Raw genomic sequence first — 23,747 nt, 5'->3', positions numbered from 1 at the left:
CAAAATATGATGAAAATATAATACTTTTGTTTATATTATAACATAATTTGGGCTATATATTCTAAGATTTGTGGGTAGGGTGGAAGTAAAGTAACTTAACCTTCCTCCATCCCCTCCAATAATATGCAAATATATAGTCCAAATTATACAAGTCGAATGCAGTCTGTCACCCGTCATTCGTCTTTGTGGCTAGGAAACCGGTTTGCTTAGATCTTACATTCAGCAAACTTCTCGACTGTGTTTGGTATAGTGCGTAACTAACTTATTCTCGAAATGATATGAAGGATGCTTTACAGATTGGCTAAAATAAAAAAATTCTACCTCTTACTGACCTGAGATAATTCGGGAACCTAAAATCCACTTCTATCTCCCATTACTTTGCTTTTCTTATTAACTTGATTGGGAAAATTCTCAAAAAGGCTATTTGCTTTTTGAACTATTTGCTGCTGGCGAAATCTAATTTTAATTAACCTAACATTCAAAAAGGGTTTGATCTTGTTAACCACAATATATTTGTTGAGAGACTTGTCACTGAATTCAATATTGATTCTTTTGTGGTGAAATCGGTTGCCTCCGTCTTTTCAAGTAGATCATAGGTAGTCAAATATGAGAATCATTATTCCAGTCCCCTCCCTGTCCACAATGGAGTACCCAAGGTACTTTCCTATATCTGATTCTTTCAGTTATAATTAATAGCCTCGCTAAGGAATTTCCTGAGAGGTGGAAATTTTTGGATGACCGCTTGTTGAAACCTGCTACAGAAATTTAATAAGCAACCAATTTTAATTTAAAGTAGAATATCCACGTTAAAGACATTATCCATTGAGTTAATGCATCGATTTCCCTCCTTGAGTACAGAAATATATTTAGTGCCCCCTTCCTATTCTTAGGGATTTATGCTCCCTTTTTCCGCCAACATCTTGAATATTCTTGTCCAGTTTGGCATCCTGGCATCTCCCGTGAAGAATCAGAAAAAATTGAATTAATTAAAAAAAGTGCATTGCGAATAATTTTAAAGGAACCTACGGGTCTATACCCTCTCCTTCTAAAAAAAGCCAGGTTGGAAACATTTGAGCACAGGGGAATTACAATGGACCTCCGTATTGCAAAAAAAAGAACTAGTAAACCCTCGCATGGAAACAATTTGCAGTTTAATAATTTTGACTGGAATGATTTGTCATTCTGATAGTGTTATTTTGGCATTGTTCGCCAGTTTTTTAGTGGTCGTGTTTATTTTTATGATTTTTTGCTTATATCCTATCTGTATATCTTTTTAAAAGTTTGAATCTGAACTCTTTTAATTCATTGAGAGCAGAAGGGAGGTGAGTCACATCTTCGTTTGTTTAAACGCCCAGTCCGTGCGTGTAAGAACCTTCATTACGTAAAAAACCTTCTGGGAATACTTATTATAATTTTGAGCCCACGCTGCCCACGACTAGCCCTAGACTAGCCAACGTTGTCTAAGAAGATAGGCAACAAATTTTGATGGAAACCATTGTTTTTCTGTTTTTCTAGCACCATTTTATGACACTCTTCCCTAATGTCCTTGGATGGTAAATGCTAAAACCACAGATGAAATGTAATGGTTTAATTCTTTCTGAAATTTAACAATATGTAAATAAAAATGCCTGTATAATTGCCCCAACAATTAAATTAGCAAAAAGTTTAAATCAAAGTTTTAAAAGTTTTTAGTCAAACATTTGATGGAAAATAAATGGCAAATAAAAAGCGACCGTCAGCAATAAAAACTAAAAAGTCAAAATCAAACAAAATAAACAACTCTGTAAGAGCTCTGTAATAATGTACTAAACAATTTTCTAACAATATAGTATGTAGCAAATGCTATAAAATATAATAAAATATAGCAAATGTGGTTGACCAAATCCCAACACTAATCAACTGACAAGCCTGAACAACGTTTCACGAGACGTGAATGACGGAGGATTGCTACTTGAAACGGCCTGGATTAGTTGTCGGACAAGTTACACTTGCTAACCTCGGCACATGCAGGATAAATGAGGATAAGTGACGTCACATGTAAACAAAAATTCAATCTTTTTAAAAAGGGGAAAAAATATATATTCATAATCAGAGAACGAGAAGGAACAATTATTATGATAACAAGCCCGGATACAGGGGGGGGGGGTATTGGAGGGGCCCCCCCACCCAAACGAATTTCTTAAGAATCCTTCCTAAATTATACTACTGAGAAATCAGGACTTCCTAAATTATACTACTGAGAAATCATAAATCAGAAATCAGGACATAAATATATACGAGAAATCAGGACTGAAAAATCCATTATTTTCTGAAATAAGAACAATGAAACATATCAATGCATTAAAATTGTCCAAAGACGGCATGTGTTATAAACACAAGACTGAAACGTTTCTGTGTTGTTAGGGAGAGCCCTAGGGAGTGCAGACCCAAGACAAGAAGGTTGGACAGTGACAGTGCTGTGGACTCTATAAGCATGCACAGGTTGGTACCACTTAGGATGAAGTGTACGTAATACATACGTCCAAATGGAATAATTTTGTTTCGATCACTGAACTTGAAAAAAATCAAGACTCCTTCAATAACGCTATAAATGTGTTACTCATTGATAGAATCCACGCAACCATAAATGAAGTACCCTGACAATTGTGCCAATTCATCTGCCAGCAATCTAATGTCTGCTTCATTTGGTGGCACTGAAATAGCTTAGAGTTGTGATGAAGATACTGGCGTGTCATCAAACAGTTCGTGGTAACGAACTGTAAGTAAGGAGCGACCCGGCTCAATGGTAACCGAAACTCTAGAAAATGGTATTTTGAAGTAGTAATCAACCTTATACTTTGCCAAGGCCCCTGTACCAGACAGGTTTCTGGTGGGTATAGTCTGGTTTGGTGGGTACAATCTGGTTTGGTGGGTATAATCTGGTTTGATGGGCATAGTCTGGTTTGGTTTTTCAAAGAGAGTGACTATCCCCATGCATATAGGTAATACTTCTACAGGGCTTTACACCATTTCAAAAAGATTCAGAGCTCCCTCACATTGCGTTATACTATGTTCCGTCTTGTACTTGTTACATAACATGTTATGAAGGACAAGTTTTTCTGACACAATATACATGGACCAGATTTCTAATTCACGGTATACATGTCTTTTTAGGGTAAACCCGTGTTAGAAAACCAGCGTGTCTTGTTTAGCTGTTAATATATATCAATTATTTTTGTATATATTCAGCTTTCAGATTAGGATTTTCTACAGTTTGAATAGTTCATTCAATCTATCAGTATCAATATTTTTGCAATCATTTACATTGATATGAAATATTCTAAGCAGCTTCTGGTAAGTAAAGTTTTATAATTATTATAATAAAAAGAAATTGTCTCGTCATTAAGTTAAGGAAGAATTTCCTTCCTTGCACTTTTTTTTCACCATGTTGTTACCTCTTTTAAAAAGCTTCCTTCTTTTAAATATTAAACGGTCCATGTATTTCAATTTTAGTAAATATTTAAAAAAAAAGGCATGTTCACTTTGATTTTGGCTCATTGTATATGAAAAATTAAAATAGAATTTGCATATTAGTTTCGGCAGATATGAAAGGTCGCCTCCCTCCTCAATATCTTGCTCTTTACACTAAAGTTCGAATTTCGTTCGAATCACAAAGGTTGGTTAAGATATATCTTTTGAAAATGCTAAAAAAAACAAGCGTATAGGGTGAGATATAAGCTAGAGGGCGAATTCCTTATATACTTAATAATTTTTTAGTTTAGGCCATGTCTAGGAATCTTTTTCTTCCTTTTTTTCTGTGATTTTAAGTATTTCGTAATTTAGGTATATAACTTTTAAAAGCTTTGCATATAATTGTCAACTTTTTTTTTGTGTTTCGATACTATGGAATTGAAGGTCCAATGCCCTCTGTTAATATTTTGAATAAGTAAGAATTGAGCTAGCTAATTTAATTTTGTCATTTTTTTCAAATTTTGAGGGTTTAGTACCATGATATTCATATGTACGCGAAGGAACATTTGAGCAGAAAAATATTGATTTGTAAAAAATAGCAGGCATTCTAAAGCACTAATAGATTGAGCGCTACAAGTTTCAGAATCGACTTTATAGATCAAATTATATCACGGGAAGGGGGTTTTAAAATCCCCCCTTCCCTCCAAACTCAAAATTTTCCAAAAATTTATTTTAAAAGCTTTTTAAATATTTCTAAAGTGCTAATAGTTATAGCACTACAAACATCAGAATTGACTTTATGGGTCAAATTATATTATGGGGAGATGTTTTTGAAATCCCCCTCCCTCCAAACTCAAAATTTTCCAAAATTCTACTTCAGAAGCTTTTTTAAATATCTGTAAAGCTTTAAGACATAGAGCACTACAAACATCAGAATTGACTCTATAGGTCAAATTATATTATGGGAAGATGTTTTTGAAATCCCCCTTCCCTCCTTCCCTTCCCTCCAAACTCAAAATTTTCCATATTCTACTTAAGAAGCTTTTTAAATATTTCTAAAGTGCTACAAACACCAGAATAAACTTTAGAGGGCAATTTATCTGTAAAAGAGGGCTTATTATTTCATTACTAAATTTTTCTTCTTTTTTAAGGATGTTGAGGTGGATTCTTGCAATCACCCTCCCTCCGAAAAGAGACCAAGATGGGATGATATCACATCAATGCAAGCTGCAAGACCATCAGTCATTAGATTTGCTAATTCCAATACACGTTCATTGGACCAGCCAGGAGTTACTATGCAACCTGACAAGAAATTCGAGTCAGCCTCATCTGATCAAGATGGAGGGAACACTCCTCTTCATGCCTTGCCAGGAACTTCTGATGTACAAGTGCAGCCAGAATTTGTAAATGTATATATTTTTTTCCGTATTTTTTCAAGTAGCAAATAACTTATCATAGATTTATGAAACTTTACCTGTAATTTCTCTTTTAATCAAGATGTTTTCTAATGCAAAAATCCGATTATTTCTTTAAACAAACTAACTATATAAACAAAATTACTATTTCATTGTTGACAGTTGAACAAGCGCTCTTAAACCAGGTTATCTTTTGTGTGTTTTCGGTCCTTATCAAATGTCCCATCGAGAAGGGTGAATTTTTAATCCTACAGCTATAAATTCGAATGCTAATCAATCGTTACAAAAGAGCATTTCAAACGACTGGATGTTTATCTTCGACAAGATATTAACATGAGAAAAAGGGATTCTTAAAAGATGATTTTAAAAGTTGTTTTCGAAAAGAATTTGAGGCTGAAACTCTAGGGTCGTTATAATACACAAGTTCTATTTGAACGGTATTGTGAAGTCCTCTACCCTAACTCGAAAGAGCTCCAATCCTTCTACTCCAAAGGAAGCTCCCAGCCCCCAAAGGTCCCCCCCCCTGTGTGAGCGGTAAATGTGCCACTTTTTTTTCCGTATATCCGATAATTCAAATGCTTTACTACATATCAACCAAATTTTATTTTAAACCGTCAAAAGTTATGGGAAAATTAAGAATTTTTTGAGTAGAAATTAAGACATTACATAATTTGTTTCCGCAGCACGTTTCTATCTGACTTCAGCGCATTTCTATCTGACGCTGTTTCCGCAGCACGTTATAGACTAATTGAATATAGGCTAAGGAGTTAGAAACAAATTTCAACCTGTAAGAATATTTCGGTGTGTGTGTGTGTGTGTGTGTGTTTTTGTGTGTGTGTGTGTTTGTGTGTGAGCGTGTGTTTGTGTGTGTGTGTGTCTGTGTGTGTGTGTGTGTGCGTGTGTGTTTGTGTGTGTGTGTGTGTGCGTGTGTGTGCGTGTGTGTGTGTCTAGTGTGTGTGTGTGTGTGTGTGTGTTTTTGTGTGTGTTTTTTTGTGGGCGTGTGTTTGTGTGAGTGAGTTATTAACAAAATTTGTAATTTATTATACATTGTTTTGTAAATAATGCTATAAGCAAAAATTTCTAATTTATTATGCATTTCGTCAAAAAAAAAACTTAATCCATTCATTTTCTAGTTTCAGGGGGAAGCTGTGAAAACTTCTGCCTTCCCTGGTCCAGGACTTCAAAGTATCATGGGTAATTGTCCCCTCTCGCCAGATGTTAGTGAAGGTACGTTATTTGATATCCCCCTGGATTTTCAATTTACAGCTGAAGAAATGGACAGTCTTATGCAAATTGTTGGGCCTAATTTTTCCGGGGACATTTTTAATGAGAACTTTACTAATAGTGAATTAGATCCTGTACAAATAGGTACAGGACATGAAAATAGTGCTATGTCCCCGGAATTGCGTGAAATTTATTTGTTAGAGTCTGCTCTAAATCATTTGCAAACATATAGGGTAGATTTTAACCCTCCCGAGGAAAACGCGGGCATTATTTTAACTGACCCCGTGAAAGTTCTCCATAACTATATCGACAGAATTCGAGCAAAAATTGAAATTCAGATTCAGAAATGGGGGGTCAAGGAGGGGTTAAAGCATCGGTGAATCAAAAAGTTTATTTACAAAAGGGAACATCCGGGGATATTTTTTATTTTCATTTTTCAACTGGCAACCAGACTTTTTACCCAGGTCTAAACGAATTTGAAGACAACTTTTTCAACTGGGTGAATAAACTAATATCGACTTTGGAGACGTTTCATGAGAGGGGGAGTGGGTCCACCATTTTATAAATTGAATGCATGGATCTGAATCTCAGTAGATTTAAAAAAACTTAATTCCAAGAGGAGGGCGAGGTAAAAGAATCTACTGCTATTCAGAGTTTTCGATTACAGGAGGAGTTTAGGGTTTTAGACTTGAAACAGGACTACAATGTTTTAAATACGCATTTTTAGCAGGAGCCCAAAAAACATTTTATAATGAGTCAACAATGAAAAATCTCGATGGACTTGCTCGCAACAGTGGAAAAAATTTCCCTAAATTAATTTTTTACTTTTTAGAGGGTAAGTATCGGGTGTCATTTAAATAAATAAGAATATTTGAAAAAGCAAATGAAAATATTGGGGTGGGGGGGGTTGTTCTCCAGTATGACACTGAATTTGTATATGGGGTAAAAAAAACAAATAAAAAAGGGATTTTGTATTCAGTGAGGACACCGTCAGTAGATAATATTAAAATTTGAGTATGAGTTATTTACGAACCTCCATTATATTTATATTCCTATGGACATTTTTTCCCCGTTACAGCAATAAATTAACTCCTATCTCAAGGTTTTAAGAAAGGGGAAAATCTTTTTTATCCCATGTGCCTTTCCCCCTTCACATCAGATAGAAAATTCTCGGATTACATGAACCATTGTAAAATTCATCGGAATCAAAGACTAGACATGCCGATAGAAGGCAAAGATGTTTTACAATTTAAAAATTTCTGCAATTCCCTGCTACAAGTTGATAAAATATCTTACGATTGTGAAACAAGGCTGGTTGAGGTATCAGACCCATCAAGGCCGAATATAGTCAAGGAACAGAAACTAGTTGAGTGTTGCTACGCACATGCCTGTTACTATTCCAACAATAAACTGAAATTAGAAGAGTTTTTTTTTTAATATGGACGAGGAGGGCAGCATGGATATGCTAATGATATCTTTAATAAAAACAGCGAGCAGGGCTGTTTAAATATTGTGTCATATTAACTACACAATGACATTTTCAGATAAAGAGCAGCTGGCGTTGGAAAAGGGGACGATTTGCTGGGTATATAGGGGCGCTCTTGCCCATACAGACGCAGTCCACCACCACGACTACCTTATTGACCCCAATTCAACACGAAAAAGTAACTATTGGGGGTGGGCTCAAAATCCATGTAATTTAAAAATTAAACAGCAACTTTTTCTACCCTTTTTTATACATAATGCAAACTACGATCTAAAGTATGTGCTACCAGTATTTGTACATCTTCAAAAAAATGAAAAAATAGATGATGCATCGGTGATAGACAGCTTTACCTACAAAATCATACCTAAATCATCGGAAAAGTTGCTTGTTTTGGAATTTATGTGGAAATTTTTTGAAGCCGACGTTGAGTACACGAATAAAATTCGCTTTTTGGATTTTTTACAGTTTTTTCCCTAAATCATTGAGCGAATTAATTCAAGTGCAGAAAAACGATGACGGTTGAAATGCTTTCCCCCTTCTCAAGCAACAATTTCCAAATGATTTATATGATTTGTTAACGGTGAAGGGCATACATCCTTATGATTTTTATTTTTCCATGTCGAGATTTGTCGAGGAAACTATTCCTCCAATTGAATTGTTTTATGATATTTTTCACGATTGTAGTTACACCCTCGATGAATACAGTTTTTCTACAAACGTTTGGGCAGAGGGAGGGTGTAAAATAGGTTTGACTATTGCAAGCTGTATTTGTCGAGTGACGTGTTAACTCTGTTAGACATTATGTGTAAAAATACGGATAAAATCTATGAAGAATTTAATCTTGATTTGGGTTAATATTTTTCATCTCCTCATCTGGTGATGGATCTTATCCTAAAAATTAGTGGGGAAAAAATTGGGCTAATCACAGACATTGATCAGCACCTGTTCATCGAAAGATCAATGAGGGGGGGTTTTGTTTTTCACGGGGATCGTATCTTGGAAACTGATCCAACAGGAGAGAAGACGGGGACAAAATCGGATGCAGTTTTGCTTGATATGAATTCTCACTACCCCTCGGCCATGTCCCATTATGCACGACCTTGCGGTGAATATAAATGGCTAAATGACCGTCAAGCTCCCCATTTCCCCAACATTAACAGTGTTGAGGAGAATGACCCGATTGAATGATTTTTTGAAATTGATGGAGAGATATCAGAAGACCTTAACGGTTCAATAAAGGATTTTTTCTTCCCGTGCATCAATATAATTGTTACTAATAACTCTTTTAGACCCCAAATCAGGTTTCTAGTTAAGATAAGTGGCTTTTATTGGACATCTTCAAAAAAAACGCTTATTGCTGACCTTCTGCAGAAAAAAAAAATATCTGTAAAAAATTTATAGTTAAAATTTATGCTAAAAAATGGTTTAAAAGTAACAAAGGTTCACCTAGAACTCCAGTTTCGTCAAAAACCCTATTTGAAAATGTTTGTTGACACTTTTGTCAACAAACGTTCTGAAGCACAGACGAAGGCTGAAAAAGAAATGTATAAACTCATTTTGAATTTGGCTTTCAGGAAAATGTGTGAGAGTGTTCGCAATAGGAATCGTTGTCATTCTGTGACCGATCCCAAACGATGTGCTAGAATCATTGCCGATCAAAATTACACTTCCTCTATAATCATTTGCATAGACAGGGTACTTAGCAGTAGGAAAAAAAGAAATATTGTCCTGAATGAAAATATAGCTGCAGGCGGTGATATCTTTGAGATCTATGAAAAGCTCAAATTGGACTTCTCCTACAATGTGGCTAGGGTATAGCGGCCTGAAAAAGGGCAAGTAAAGGTCTGCTACGGTGACACGGATTCTCTATTGTTAAAAGTAAAAACCCGAAATCTAATTGATGATTTGGCGCACGGTGAAATTATCAGCTTTTATTTTTTAAATCAGAAACGGGAAGCGACTTGATTTCCCGTGGTATGTTTGTAAGTCCGAAGGTGTACTTTATACAGACACACGACGAGGAAATCAAGAAACGTTGCAAAGGAGTACCCACGCGCTATGTGGATAAGAATTTCAACATGGACATTTATAGGAATTGTATTGTTCAAAATACAATTCCACGAGCCAAATTGCTGGCAATTCGTTCTCTCAAATACAGGAACTTTACTGTAAATATAGAAAAAATTGCCATGCGTACCATTGCCGACAAGGTCTATGTTTGTCAAGATGGTGTGACTACCCTCCCCCTTGGACACTGTTTAACTTCAGACCAGGCCGAATGTGTTACCCATAGGGAAAGTCTCGGTTTAAATAAAGTCCTGTAAATTATTTCCTAAAACCTTTGGGGGGGGGGGGGCCTCGCGGCCGGGGGGGGCCTCGCGGCCCGGTAGGGGGGGGGGGGGGGCGGCCGCTTGCGGGGGGCGCACCGCCACTATCAAATTTATCTTTTTGACTTAGAGCAGATTTTTTTTTGTAAGTGTTTCATTAAAAAAAAGTGATATTTTTTTTTTCAAGTGCTCTCTAATTTAATGTTGTAATTTTTTTCTCTATAAATAAACAAAAAGTATTCAAGCGTTTTTTATGTCTGTGTGCCTATGTACATTTTGTATTTTTTTCTTATAAATAAATTTAAAAAAAAATTTATTTTTTCATGTTTAATGTGCTTTTTTTCAATGTATTGTTACTTTTTTATGTATATAATAAAAGAAAAATATGATTCTTTATTCGTCTTCTTGTTCTTGAAGAACAGAGTAGTAGTAGTAGGGAAATTATTTAGTCATTAGACAATTAGGGTCTACAGTTAGTTGTCCAGGTGAATTGCTGAAGGGAAGATGTATCAATTTAAAACGCAATTCAGATCATTTCTGTTTGGGTCCTCATTGTTGGGCAAAACGATACTCTTAACTAAAATAATCCAAAATTTCGATAAGATGCTTCTGGGAAAGCCGAAAAAAATCTTCTATTTCTACACTATTTGCCAGGAGTCGCACAATATAATAAAACCAATTGCTGCCACGGGATCGATGAAGATACAGTTTATACAGGGACTTGATGTTTTCAGAATAATTGAACCAAACTCTTGACTTATCATCGACGATCTGGCTGAATCTATTGAACAATGGTCTCGGGAAATGCTGCAATTGTTCACTGTTCGCTCTCATCATGAACAGAATTCCGTTACTCTGGTTCAACACAATCTCTTTCATCAGAGCAAATGTATGCGAACACTTACTTTGAATTGCACCTACTATATCATCTACAGAGTTGTTCGTGATTTTAGTTTGCTAATAACCCTCAATAAACACATCTATCCAGGTGTCCCTAAATTTCTGCTCTCAGCATACAATCAGGCAACTAATAAACCCCACGGTTATATCTTATTGGATCTTAATCAGAATACACCCAAGGATCTGCGTGTAGTCACAGATATTTTTGACAATGAAATTACAGTATATCTCCCCGTGAACACTAAAAAGACCTATTATTCGCTATCATGACACTGAAGAAACTACTTGAAAATAGATATTTGTTTTCAGTTCCAAGCACTTCAAAACCTCAGCTTAGGAAAGCAATACTCAAACATGGTATTGACAATGATTTCACTAATCTAATATCCGAACTTTGTTTAAATTTGACCGGGGGCAATGTTTAACTGCCAGAAGTAATTAAGCAACAGGCAAAGCAACATCGGTCCATTGTATGTATATCGGCCTCTAAAAAGAGAGGAAAGAATTTTAAAAAGAAACAACTTCTTCAGGCGGGCGGTAGCTTTTTCACACTTTTACTACCGATAATTGCAAGACTTGTAAACAGTTTTCTCTAGATGGCAAAAATCTATAAATTGACTCCAATAGAACTCGCTCTCTCACCTGTGGAACACTTTAAGAACAATCTGAGTAAATTCCTTGACAATGAAAATATTGAGGATGATAAAAAACTGCTTTTACTTCAAGATTCACTTCGCCGAGTGGACAAACACCAGTCCTATCTATCGAAACCCACTACAGCTGCTGGTCACAAAAAAGAATCATCTTCTCAAGAGTCTGCTGCTGCTGCTGCTGGAACACAATTAAAGAAGGAGGAATTGGATTCAATTGTACTTAATTTTGTAAATATATTGCCCATATAATTTGTTTAAAAAATAAAACGACTCCTAACCTATCTCTTGGAAAGTGGTCAAATTCAAGTTGAGAGCAATGGGGAAAGGATTATAATTCAGGGCAAGAGCTATAATCAACTTGATTTACTGTAAGACATGGTTACAAATCTTAAATGACTGTTGACATTTGACACTCATATATATAACTTTCTAAATACGTTAAACTTCCCCAAAAGTCTTATTGGCAATAGACAAATTCTAAAAAAAATTAAATGAACATGCATCATCAACATTGACAGCATTAAAATATGAAGAAGAAGAAGATTTTAAATCAATTTTGGAAAATACTAGCACACCCCTGATAGCTAGACAAAAGCGAAGACGTATCAAGTCAACGTCACCAACAGCCAGTATAAAAAAGGGTAGCGGACATTACACAACGTGTTTACATTCAAAATGGTTGAAGTTCTGAAAGGGGTTTATGAAAATATTGGTGAGGCGGGGAGTTTAAGTTCCCCCGCCACTCTTTCCAAAGTCACTGGTGTTCGCACTAAAAGTGTACGAGAATATCTACAAAATGAATCAAGTTACACTCTGCATAGAAATCATAGACTTCGCGCCAATCAATATCGAAAAACTAAATCCTTTTACCCATTGCATATAATGCAAGCAGATCTCCTGACTCTAGATGATCTTCAAATACTTCACAATCCACCGTACAAGTACACTCTACTTGCAATCAGTGTTTTTAGTCGCTATACATATGCAAGTCCTTTGTGCTCAAAGATAGGTGTTGAAGTTTCCCAGTCCTTAGAAAGTGTTCTCGAAAAAGATTCATATAAAAAATTCAAACGGATCGTGGTAGTGACTTTGTTTACCCCCATGTTGCAAAAGTACTAGAGAAATATAGTACACTGCTCTATCATAGTCACATCCTATAAAGGCTGCATTGGCCGAACGATTGATAAGAATTATTCGACTTTCAATTTCAAGATATTGTACATTGAAAAATACATCGACTTTTATTCATGATCTAGATAAAATCATGTTGATTTATAACCAACGACGTCATCGATCATTGTCCAACTCTACACAAAAGAAGTTCATCATTCTGATCATGATACAATTGACACCTTTCTTAAACAATATTCCAGTGAATCAAATGTCAAGAAGAAAAATAAATTCAATGTTGGTGATACTGTTCGAATTAATAGAACAACTAATGTTTTTGAAAAGGGGAATTACTTGTGGTCCACTGAACTTTTTAAAGTGGCAAAAATCCTAGACACTAAACGCATAACTTATCGCTTGCTTGATACCAAAGATGAAGAGATTCTCGGCGGCTTTTATGACTATGAACTGCAAAAAGTTAAAAATGCTAGTGAAATCTACCAAATTGAAAAGATATTAAAGACACGTACTCGCAGGGGTAAGAAACATTTACTTGTTCGATGGGTAGGATACAACTCTGACTTTGATTCTTGGATCGGCGTTGATGATATTGACAATGCCCAATGATTTCTATGTAACTTTCATGTCCAACGTTTCCGATCCTCTCTACAATGACTTGAATATGACAAGTGATTTTTGGACAAAACTCTCCCCTGCCATCAAATTTTACGTTGCGTATGAAGTGGCTCTTGTCGACTGTATTCTCAAAAATACCTATGACATCCTGAGAAAGGATCGTGTGTATGGTATAAAAGTTATACCATTCGATTGGACTATGAATGGGTTGGGCTATGTCAACTCTGAGCGGGTTGAAGCACTTAAAGCTAGTGACTATCCACATGTCAAATTGAAATATATTGAATATGTTAAAATAGGGGATTTGTGTCGTTCAAGCGATAGAAAAATTTCATATCGCAGGATTGGTATATTTCGTTTTAATTATTCATTGGAACTTGATAGGATTTACATTAGCTCACCAGTTGAAACTGAAACAATTATTCTCAATGATAATCTGAGAGATGTTCTTGGCTTTAAACAGAATATGATTCATGGGAAAAATGCTGGCACCGTTTACGGGATGTATCAAGTTTTTTTGCTGATTATCCACCTTGTTTCGCCTGGGACTCTTGCATATTTTTCTATATATCCTTTTTGGAAACATCGAGAGTCGGTAATTAAAATATACTTCTCCTACGAGCTCTTGAACGAAGAACATCTGCTGAGCTTGGTCATCCCTTTAATATACAGAGTCTTTAATATGGTCCTGAAAACAGTTTAGACTTGGAACTCTTTCAGTTAACATTTATAAGTGAATCAGGCAATTTTCTAGCACTAAACAAGGGTTAGCAGTGATTAAAAGTCGTTTCTAACCCATTGACAGCGACGGCACAATCACCTAAAATGAACAATAGAAGAATTTCATTTGTCTGTCCCGATATTGATTGTTATATTGGAGCTTTGAGTCCACGTTAAATAAGCAATGGATTTGACTACTATAAAGGTCGTACTACAATGTCTGGCTATGGTCTTGGTAGCTAGTTTGCAAGGTTATTTGGTTCTGCATTACCCCTTGCCAGAAAATATCTTGTACCTTCTGCATCAAATTTTGCTGCCTCCACACTACAGGACTGGGGGTCGGGCAAGAATTTCAAGGAGAGTGTTAAGGACAATATTAGATCTTCAGCAAGAGCCGTTGGTGAACAATTAAAATCTCGACAAAATGGGGAGGGATTGAAAAGGATGCGTTCGCGTCATTTACTCATCAGTCTCCACCCAGGCAGGAAGCAAAGGACATCAACAAGGACTTTGAGGAATAAAACAACGAAGGCCAATAAGAAGAAAAAGAAAAAGATTGTTAGATCGAAGAAGGATTTCTTCTCTTAAGATGACTTATCTGCCCCACAAGGAATCATATCCATCAATCAGTTCCTCATTGAATCTATTCAATGCTGAAAATGTTGATGTCAGTGTCAAGTATGGCTACTACGAACAAGTTATCCCCCAACAACCCCTCTCGGAGAATATATACTTTCAAATATTGTCCAATGAAGACTATTTCATTGATTTGCCGTCAACATTTATTGACTTAAATGTCGTGGTGAAGAAAAAGTGAGGTAATACAACTCCTAAAGCAAGCGATGGTCTCTCCTATGAAAACTGTATTCTACACAACCTATTAAAACAAATTAATGTATTTATTAATGGAACCTTGGTGAGCACTAGCAATAATTTATCGAACTATGCTAGCTACATACAATTTATGATGATGACGCCAAAGGAGTACAAGGAGTTGAGAGGACAATCATTGGGCTATGAATATCGATCAGGTGTTGATACTGACGGTGAGTTGACTACTGCAGTGACCCAGGAGTATCATCTGGTTGGAAAATTAAATCATGAGATATTCAATATATCCCAATGGCTACCCCCGAATGTCAAGATTGACATAAAGTTACAGATGGCACCGTCGAATTTCATTTTGAGAAAAATACTTCCTGCAGCACCCGATGCAAATGTCATTATCACATCGGCAATTCTCCACGTCCGAAAACAAAAGGTTATGAGCTCTGTTGCATTGGCAGTGGAAAAGCTAAGAGCCAATGGTAACAACATTAAACTTCTTGTCCCTCATACGGTCACCAATCAACGTCACATTGCCGCCGGTTCCCGTAGCTATACCGATTCTTCATTTATCTATGGAGAAATCCCATTAAAATTGGTTTTGGCCTTTGTGAAGAGTGGCAGTGCCGTTGGATCCTAGACTGAATCCCCCCATGATTTTAATTTTTTCGGTCTATCTAGCCTTGTGTGCAAAGTGAATGGTATTCCACTGTACACTCTATCATTTGACAAAAAATCCTATAGAACTCTGTACGAGTTGACCATGCAATCCCTAGATCATGACTCTCAACTATTTGAAAATGGAATAACCGATTCAACGTTTTCAAAAAATCATGGGGTTATTGTTTTGGACTTGTCAGACACACAGGATATGAGTATAGTACGAACTGGGAATGTACGTTTAGAGTGTACATTTGCCAATGCTCTGACTGAGAGTATAACGCTAATATCACTGAGTCAATTTGAAACCTATTGGGAAATCACACCCGACGGCAGTGTTCTACTAGACCTTGCACCATGAACACAAACCAAATAATCAATGTATTTAGTATGGATCCATACATGTTCCGTTTCAAGTCTTACTGCCTACCCTCGGACTTCATTGAAAAAATTCCAAGTGTTAACAATACCCTCATCATTGTTAATAACAGTCCATCGACTTTGAAGACCGGTCATTGGCTATGCATCTTTCAAACAGTGAAGAATATTGAATTTTTTGATCCTCTTAGCCTATTGTATAAATTCTACACGCCATACATTAGCAAGTTTATTGAAAGCAGTGGGAAAACCATTATTCAAAATCAACGAAGAGTACAGGATTTAACGACTAAGACATGTGGCTTTCATGCACAACTCTTTTTCATATTCATACGCTTGGGCTGTACTGAACATTAGTATTTTACTGACTGAGGAGAATTGTTACAATTTCACGACTTTCTTTGGTCGAATAGTCCACAATGCACGTTTAATAATGATTTTGGTGTCCTGAGAATAAAACGTAACAAAACTATACGACAAACCGGTTACAGCTTAAACAAATTACATAAATGATAAAACAACTTTTCAACTCTTTAGATTTCATCCACTACTAGGTATTTGTCAACAACAACTAGTGCAGGTAGATTATCTGAATTCACAGTGCACTGATCCTGATGTACTGCAATGTCAGGGCCAAATTTTCTACAGTAGAGCGTAACTTCACTCTTGTCATATCTCATTGTATAGTCAATGACACTATTCTTATTCATTCTATAGAATTCACATGTTTCAATTTGCTTATTTTAAGCAATTTCACAAACAGTGTCCTCAAGTGTCGAATCACATTCCGTCACAGCCAAATAAAAATCAGTGGACTTATAATCAAAACACCCATTGTCTTCACAACGATGACGTAGAAACCATATTCTCTTGTTGTTCCAACAGTTGAATCATTGACCTGGTTCCTCATCCCAGAACAATCTAAAACCACGACGATACCAATCTCGTAGCAATAAACTAAAATCAGGGATAGGATTCTTTCCAATCATACCGGGATATGTACTTTCCCACTGCTTACATTTATCATAATGACAATTGGAGCTTAGGTATCCTCTAGGATGAGAGTCACACGCCTCTTCAAGACAGGAATTACAATCTTTAATTTGTACAGCATATCCTCTATGCAATTTACACGGGTTGTATAATCTACACTTTTCATCATACTCGTGAATCATTGTGCAATTCTCACATGATGACCAACTGCCTAGTGTGTACATACATAGTGGACATGTATAGAACATTTTGTCATGTGTTTACACTCTCACTGCCAGAATGAAACTGAGCTAGCACTATCAAAAATTTTCTGAGATAGAGAGAGAGAGAGAGGTGCAAATCATCCCTAAATAACATCTTTCTCATGAAAAAAAAAGTCCTAAATATATAAGATAATGTTTAAAATCATATACACAAATAAGTTTTTTTATTTCTTGATCAGTGTTTAAAAAAATTTCGTAAATTAATTTGGATTACAATCAAGAACTTTCAGGCAATATTCAAATAACGAGAAATCAGTTTTCATTACATTGACCAGTAATTCCCGAGAAAATATATTCTTTTGAATATTTAGGTCTAGATGACCGTCATATAGAACTAAATGTTCTACCATAAGAATTAGATTCATCATGATTCGCTCTTTCTCGAATCTTTCCATTTTTTTAGAGTCCTAACTCTCTCACAACCAACTTCAGACTAACCAGAATTTTTTTCTACTCTAAAAAATATACAGCTAGTCCAATATAGAAAGAAAAAAATACAATTGATTTAGAAACAATTCTATTGAGCATAATTACAATAACAATATTCACAGATGCATTTTGTTCTCATCAATATATTTCGATATGACATCTAATACTGACTGAAGTAAATTCATATGGAGAATATTCACCTTTCCAGCGAAACATAGATGCTCCTCCTGCTTAAACTTGCTTAATGATATCATTTGTCTGGCATACATTGTTTCCCATTCAAGACATAGTGTACATCAGGCGGCTATTTTCACAGCAAGATCGGGTAATCGTTTATTATTGCTGTTGCTGCGGTCAGTTCCAACATTATTCTCCAATAGTGTAAATGCACCACTCATTTTTTCTTCCACTAATATCCTCGCAAATAAACTATTCTCTTTGAATTCAATTCTCTTACTAATATGAATTGTAAAGAAAACTATTCCTTTTATTCAAATCCCAATCACCAATCAAGTTATACTCACTCTCTTTGAAAAGGTGTAATGCCCTGTAGAAGTATTACCTATATGCATGGGGATAGTCACTCTCTTTGAAAAACCAAACCAGACTATACCCATCAAACCAGACTATACCCATCAAACCAGACTATACCCACCAAACTAGACTGTACCCACCAAACCAGATTGTACCCACCAAACCAGATTATACCCACCAAACCAGATTGTACCCATCAAACCAGACTATACCCACCAGAAACCTGTCTGGTACAGGGGCCTTGGCAAAGTATAAGGTTGATTACTACTTTTTGATACCAATTGATACATCAAAAGAATTAGATTTTAATGCTGATTTCAAATATATAATTTTCATCAAGTTTAGTCCTACCCATCAAAAGTTACGCGCCTGAGAAAATTTGGCTGATTTTCAAAAAAAGGGGGAAAACCCCTAAAAGCTATAGAACTTTAATGAAAAGCACACCATCATATTCTGCGTATCAGAGAACCCTACTGCAGAGGTTTCAAATTCATATCGACAAAAATGTGGAATTTTGCATTTTTTGCCAGAAGAAAGATCACGGGTGCGAGTTTATTTGTTGTTTTTTTTTTCCCAGGGGTGATCGTATCGACCCAGTTGTCCTAGAATATCGTGGGAGGGCTCATTGAAATGGAAATTAAAAGTTTAAGTGACCAAAAAAATGGAGGGCAAATAGGCCCCCTCCCACGCTCATTTTTCCCAAAGTCACCCGATCAAAATTTTTAGATAGCCATTTTGTTCAGCGTGTTCGAAAATATTATAAGTATGTTTTTAGGATGGCTTAATCCCCGGAAGTTCCCGGGGGGAGGGCTGAAAGTTAGGAACTTTACCGTTAGTATATAGTATTGGTGATTGGGAAGTATACAGACGTTTTCAGGGAAGATTTTTCCTGGTAGTGGGGGTGAGGGTGGGGGGGGGGTTATGGGGGAGGATCTTTCCATGAAGGAAGTTGTCATGGGGGAAGGGACATTGCTATGAAGGGGAGGCCGGACTTCCCAGCACTATTTAAAAAAAAAGATCAGAAATTAAATATAAAAAAACAAGTTTTTCAGCTACAACAGCAGCAACATAAAAACTTTAAACGAACAGAAAATATTACACATATGATTGGGTTCACCCCCTAGTCAATACCTCGCTCTTTAATCTAAAGATTTTTTAGTACTTTCATAAGAGCTATTTATTCTAATTAACGGCCTTTGTGATTAAGCGGTCATTTTTGAAGAATTGGAACAAAATTCGAACTTTCGCTTAAAGAGCAAGGTATTGACTAGGGGGCGAACGCCCTATTATACGTATTAAAAATATATGAATATAGAAGTTCGTTTCGTAAGTTAATTCTTAAGTTACATATATTTATTACTAATAAAAACGTTCGTAAATAAAATTAAACAAGTTTCGATAAAGACATTTAACCAAATAAAAGTAAACTATTCTTAAAATTGTGTTTAAATCTTTCCCGTATGGTGAGCAACAATCAAAAGCATTATTATTCTAAATATGTTCAAAAATTAAATAAAAAAAAAAGTTTTTTTAACTAAAAGTAAGGAGTAACAGTCAAAATTGAAACGACGATATCTTACTCCACATATGACAGAGACGGCCCCCTCCTCAGAGTTCCGCTCTTTATGCTAAAGTTTGACTCTCTCACAACTTTATTTTTTTAAACAATGAAAAACTTTAGCGTAAAGAGCGAGGCATTGAGGAGGGTACAGCCCCTTTCATATGTGAAATTCTTTCTTTTCGTTTTAAGTTTTGATGTCGCTCCTTACTTTCATTTAAAAATAACTTTTTTTTTTTAGTTAAAGAAGGGTTTTTAATTTTGTCTTTAACGTTTGACTGTAGCTTCTCTTGTTGGACTTCTTTAGAGGAGCACTGATAATGCGAAAGTACCGTTTTATCTTTATAATCCTTTTGGTGCCTGCTAAGTAAAAGGTCGCTAGCCGAACGTCCAAAAATAATCGTTGTCTACCGCTAGTTTCAATTACTAGCTCTAACTAGAAATTAAGATGTATAAAAACAGCTGACTTTTGGAAAAGTAATTTTTAAAAAATAATAGAATTCGAAAAACACATATTTTGTATCTTTATTTAAAACTGAAAGAAACGTCCCTGTCCCCCTTACGTTTTCGTGAATAGGCGCCCCTACTGAAAGACCTAACTGTGTTCGATTCTTGATCAGATTTTACAATTTCGTCATTTTGTTGTTGGTTGATGTTGCCTGCAGGTTTTAGAAAAATATAACAATTATCTTTTTTTAGCACTACCCTAAAAGACATGTAGGATATGACTTTCCTTTATACTTGTCGCAATCAAGTCCTTCTCCGCAGGGGGGGGGGTACCCGTGCTGCACCCCCATTTAAAAAATTTTTCGTATGCTAAAAAATTCCATCCAAAAAAACATTGTTTTGTTTATTTTGTAACCCCCCCCCCTCCCAAACGAAAATCTTTGTTGCGCCTTCATAGCCATATATGATCAATTGAAATGTTGCGGATTTTTTCTTATTCTTTTTTCTTTTATTTAGTGTCATCCTCACTTTGCGTTCGAAATTAATAGATACATCCAGCAATTAAGACTATTTTTACTAAGGTTTCCTGATACTAGCACTATTCATATTGCATTCATTAACAATATGTATGTGTCAGTAACAGTAAGTAGAATAATTGATTATTTAGTTTGCAGTTCTATTCTAGTAAGTCTCTAGTCCCTCGCAAAGGGATCAATTTTTAGGTAAAAAATCATTTAAACGAACAGGCAAAATCATAATTTAAACGAACAGAAAATATTACATATATGATTGGGTTCACCCCCTAGTCAATACCTCGCTCTTTAATCTAAAGATTTTTTAGTACTTTCATAAGAGCTATTTATTCTAATTAACGGCCTTTGTGATTAAGCGGTCATTTTTAAAGAATTGGATTGCCTTCAGAATTGCGCCTTCATAGCCATATAAGATCAATTGAAATGTGGCGGATTTTTTCTTATTCTTTTTTCTTTAATTTAGTGTCATCCCCACTATGCGTTCGAAATTAATAGTTACATCCAGCAATCAAGACTATTTTTACTAAGGAGCAATCAAGATCATTTCTGTAATGAAAATGATCAATTCTTCAAACCACGATGATGAGTGGAAACGTCTACCTCTGAGCGTGGAACAGACCGGATCTGGTTTATGCTGGAATTTGGTCATTGAGGATCGATATTGACTGTTATTATTACGCCTGGGATGAGGCAGGTGTAAACCGAGTGGTTGGGAATATCATTTATGTTGGAACTATTATAGTTTTACTAATTTATACTACACTTACACTTGGGGGTGGGGGTTAGGGTTGCCACCGTTAGTAGGATTTTACTAGATCTAGTAAATAAAAAAAAAAAGCTAGTAAATTTAGAGGATCTAGTAAAAAGACATGATTTATTGTAGACAAAACTTTTTTTATTTTCCACGAATTCAGGGGAAAAAACTATTGTAAACATGACAATTTACAATTTTTGCTTGTCTGTTTTAAAATTTACAATTTTGCTTGTCTGTCTCAGAGACAGACAAGCAGTCGCCTATTTTCATAAACAGACACTTCACTTCCAGCGTCTAAAGGTCGACAAAATCAGCTTTCTTTGTATCAAATCTTACCAACAAAAAATGAAGCTATAATGCAACTTGGATTTGTGATGATTGGGAATCTAATGGAATCAAAACAAAATCCAACCACCCAAGGTGATTAGGTGAATTCTCCTCAGTTTGAAAATTTTTATTGTGGAAAAAGGAGCCTGCTGAGAGAAATTAAAAGTAATTAGAAATGTAACATTATATATATATATATATATATATATATATATATATATATATATATATATATATATATATATATATATATATATATATATATATATACACACATATATATATATATATATATATATATATATATATATATATATATATATATATATATATATATATATATATATATATATATTATATATATATATATATATATATATATATATATATATATATATATATATATATATATATATATATATATATATATATATATATATATATGTATATATATACAGGGGCGTCGTTTGGGGGTGGCAAGGGGGGGCGGTTGCCCCCCTGCCAATAATGTGGAGAAAAAATTATACATCCCATGCGCTTTGACTATCCAGATATGGACCCCTATTGCCCCCCCCCCCCCCCAATAAAATTGCTGGAGATTCGAAAAGCGAAAAAAAAGAAAAGGAAAAGAGAAAAAAGAAGAAAAGGAAAAGAGAAAAAAAGAAGAGAAAAAGAAAAAAGATTGTGAAAATCGTATTTATTACCCTCCTATAGTAAAAATTGATGCTTGATGGTGCGCGTGCGGCGTAGCCGTACGTGGAAAAATTTTTTTGAGCATTTAGTAAAAACAGATGCAATCTAGTAAATTTTTCCTCTCCAATTTAGTAAATTCTTTCAGGTCAGGGTGGCAACCCTGCTTTACTCCTTCAGTCTCTGACCAGTTCACATCTTAAAACAAAGAAGTACATTTCATGGATTACATTTTTACTTGTGGATAAACCTAGGCACGGAGCCACTAGATTTTGAGTAAAAAGAAATCTATTAAGATAAGATCTGATTACACAAGTTACTTGTATGTGATTACGGCTTAAGGATTGTGGCTTTGGATTAGTATTCAGCACTATTATCATCTGAATCGTGCATTGAAATACTTGGACTTCTTGCAGTTACTTGAAATTATTTGCAAATTACTGAATTAATTGGCCAACTCAAAGATAAGCAATTATTTATTTTCATTTATTTTGAAATTACTTTCGGATAACTAGTGCTCGCAAAAGAACGGAAAAAGATGTTGGTAAAGCATTTACCGAATTAGATTCGTTTCCAGACATTTATAAATCGTCATCACCTACTTATCTAGCATTAAACCCAGCGATTGTTATTGCAGAAGACTCACTGGCACCTAGCCAATTAAATCGGACACAAGTGAATCTTACAGCTGATCAAGCAATTGATATTATAGTAAAAAAAAAATTCATGATGATATTTCCGTTGATTACAACCCAAAATTCCAAGAAATAGAAAAATCACTGAAAGGACTATTTGCAATGGTTAAAAGCTTGGAAAGTAGGATTTTGTCATTGGAATCGAAAGTGGATGATTTTGAACAAGAAAAGATGTTGGATTGCATAGTGATGAATGGAGTATATCAGAGGCCTGGAAATGATCTAAAGAAAGAAGTATCGGTTATCATTAAAGACAACATGCTGGTCCCTGGTTTTGAAGTCAATAATATTGTAAATGTTTATCGATTTAGTTTGAATGACTCTAACGATAAATCTAAAGTGTCGCCAGTGCTAATACGCATCAAAAATGTGGAATTAGCTCGAGCTGTTTTCAAAGCAAAGACTAAACTAGCAAAGAGTGGAATATTTTTTATCAGAATCGCTAACAAAAAAGCGTCGTGAAATTTTAAATGCGGCAAGAGATTGCTTCGGTAAATTTAATGTATGGACTTACCGCGGGCAAATTTTGGCCAAACCACCTGGTCAATCAATGATACGAAAGATTCGATCATTCGCGGATTGTGCTTATATATATATATATATATATATATATATATATATATATATATATATATATATATATATATATATATATATATATATATATATATATATATATATATATATATATATATATATATATATATATATATATTTTTATATATATATATATATATATA

The 23,747-nt window shown here is 35.1% G+C and overlaps 1 protein-coding gene and 1 pseudogene across 1 annotated transcript in view; one reads left to right on the top strand and one right to left on the bottom strand.

Moving 5' to 3' along the window:
• LOC148945874 (annulin-like) overlaps positions 1-23,747 on the bottom strand; it is a 218,068-nt gene that overhangs the window by 32,384 nt on the left and 161,937 nt on the right. The gene's annotated exons all lie outside the window — the stretch shown is intronic.
• On the top strand, positions 21,072-21,251 carry LOC148945875 (small nucleolar RNA U3; annotated as a pseudogene).

This window comes from Artemia sp. Qi Xiang Cuo, chromosome 12, assembly GCF_049724085.1.
Source record: "Artemia sp. Qi Xiang Cuo chromosome 12, ASM4972408v1, whole genome shotgun sequence".
NCBI classification, from domain to species: domain Eukaryota; kingdom Metazoa; phylum Arthropoda; class Branchiopoda; order Anostraca; family Artemiidae; genus Artemia; species Artemia sp. Qi Xiang Cuo.
Note: the sequence above shows the minus strand (reverse complement) of the source record. Positions and strands in the feature narration are given on the sequence as shown.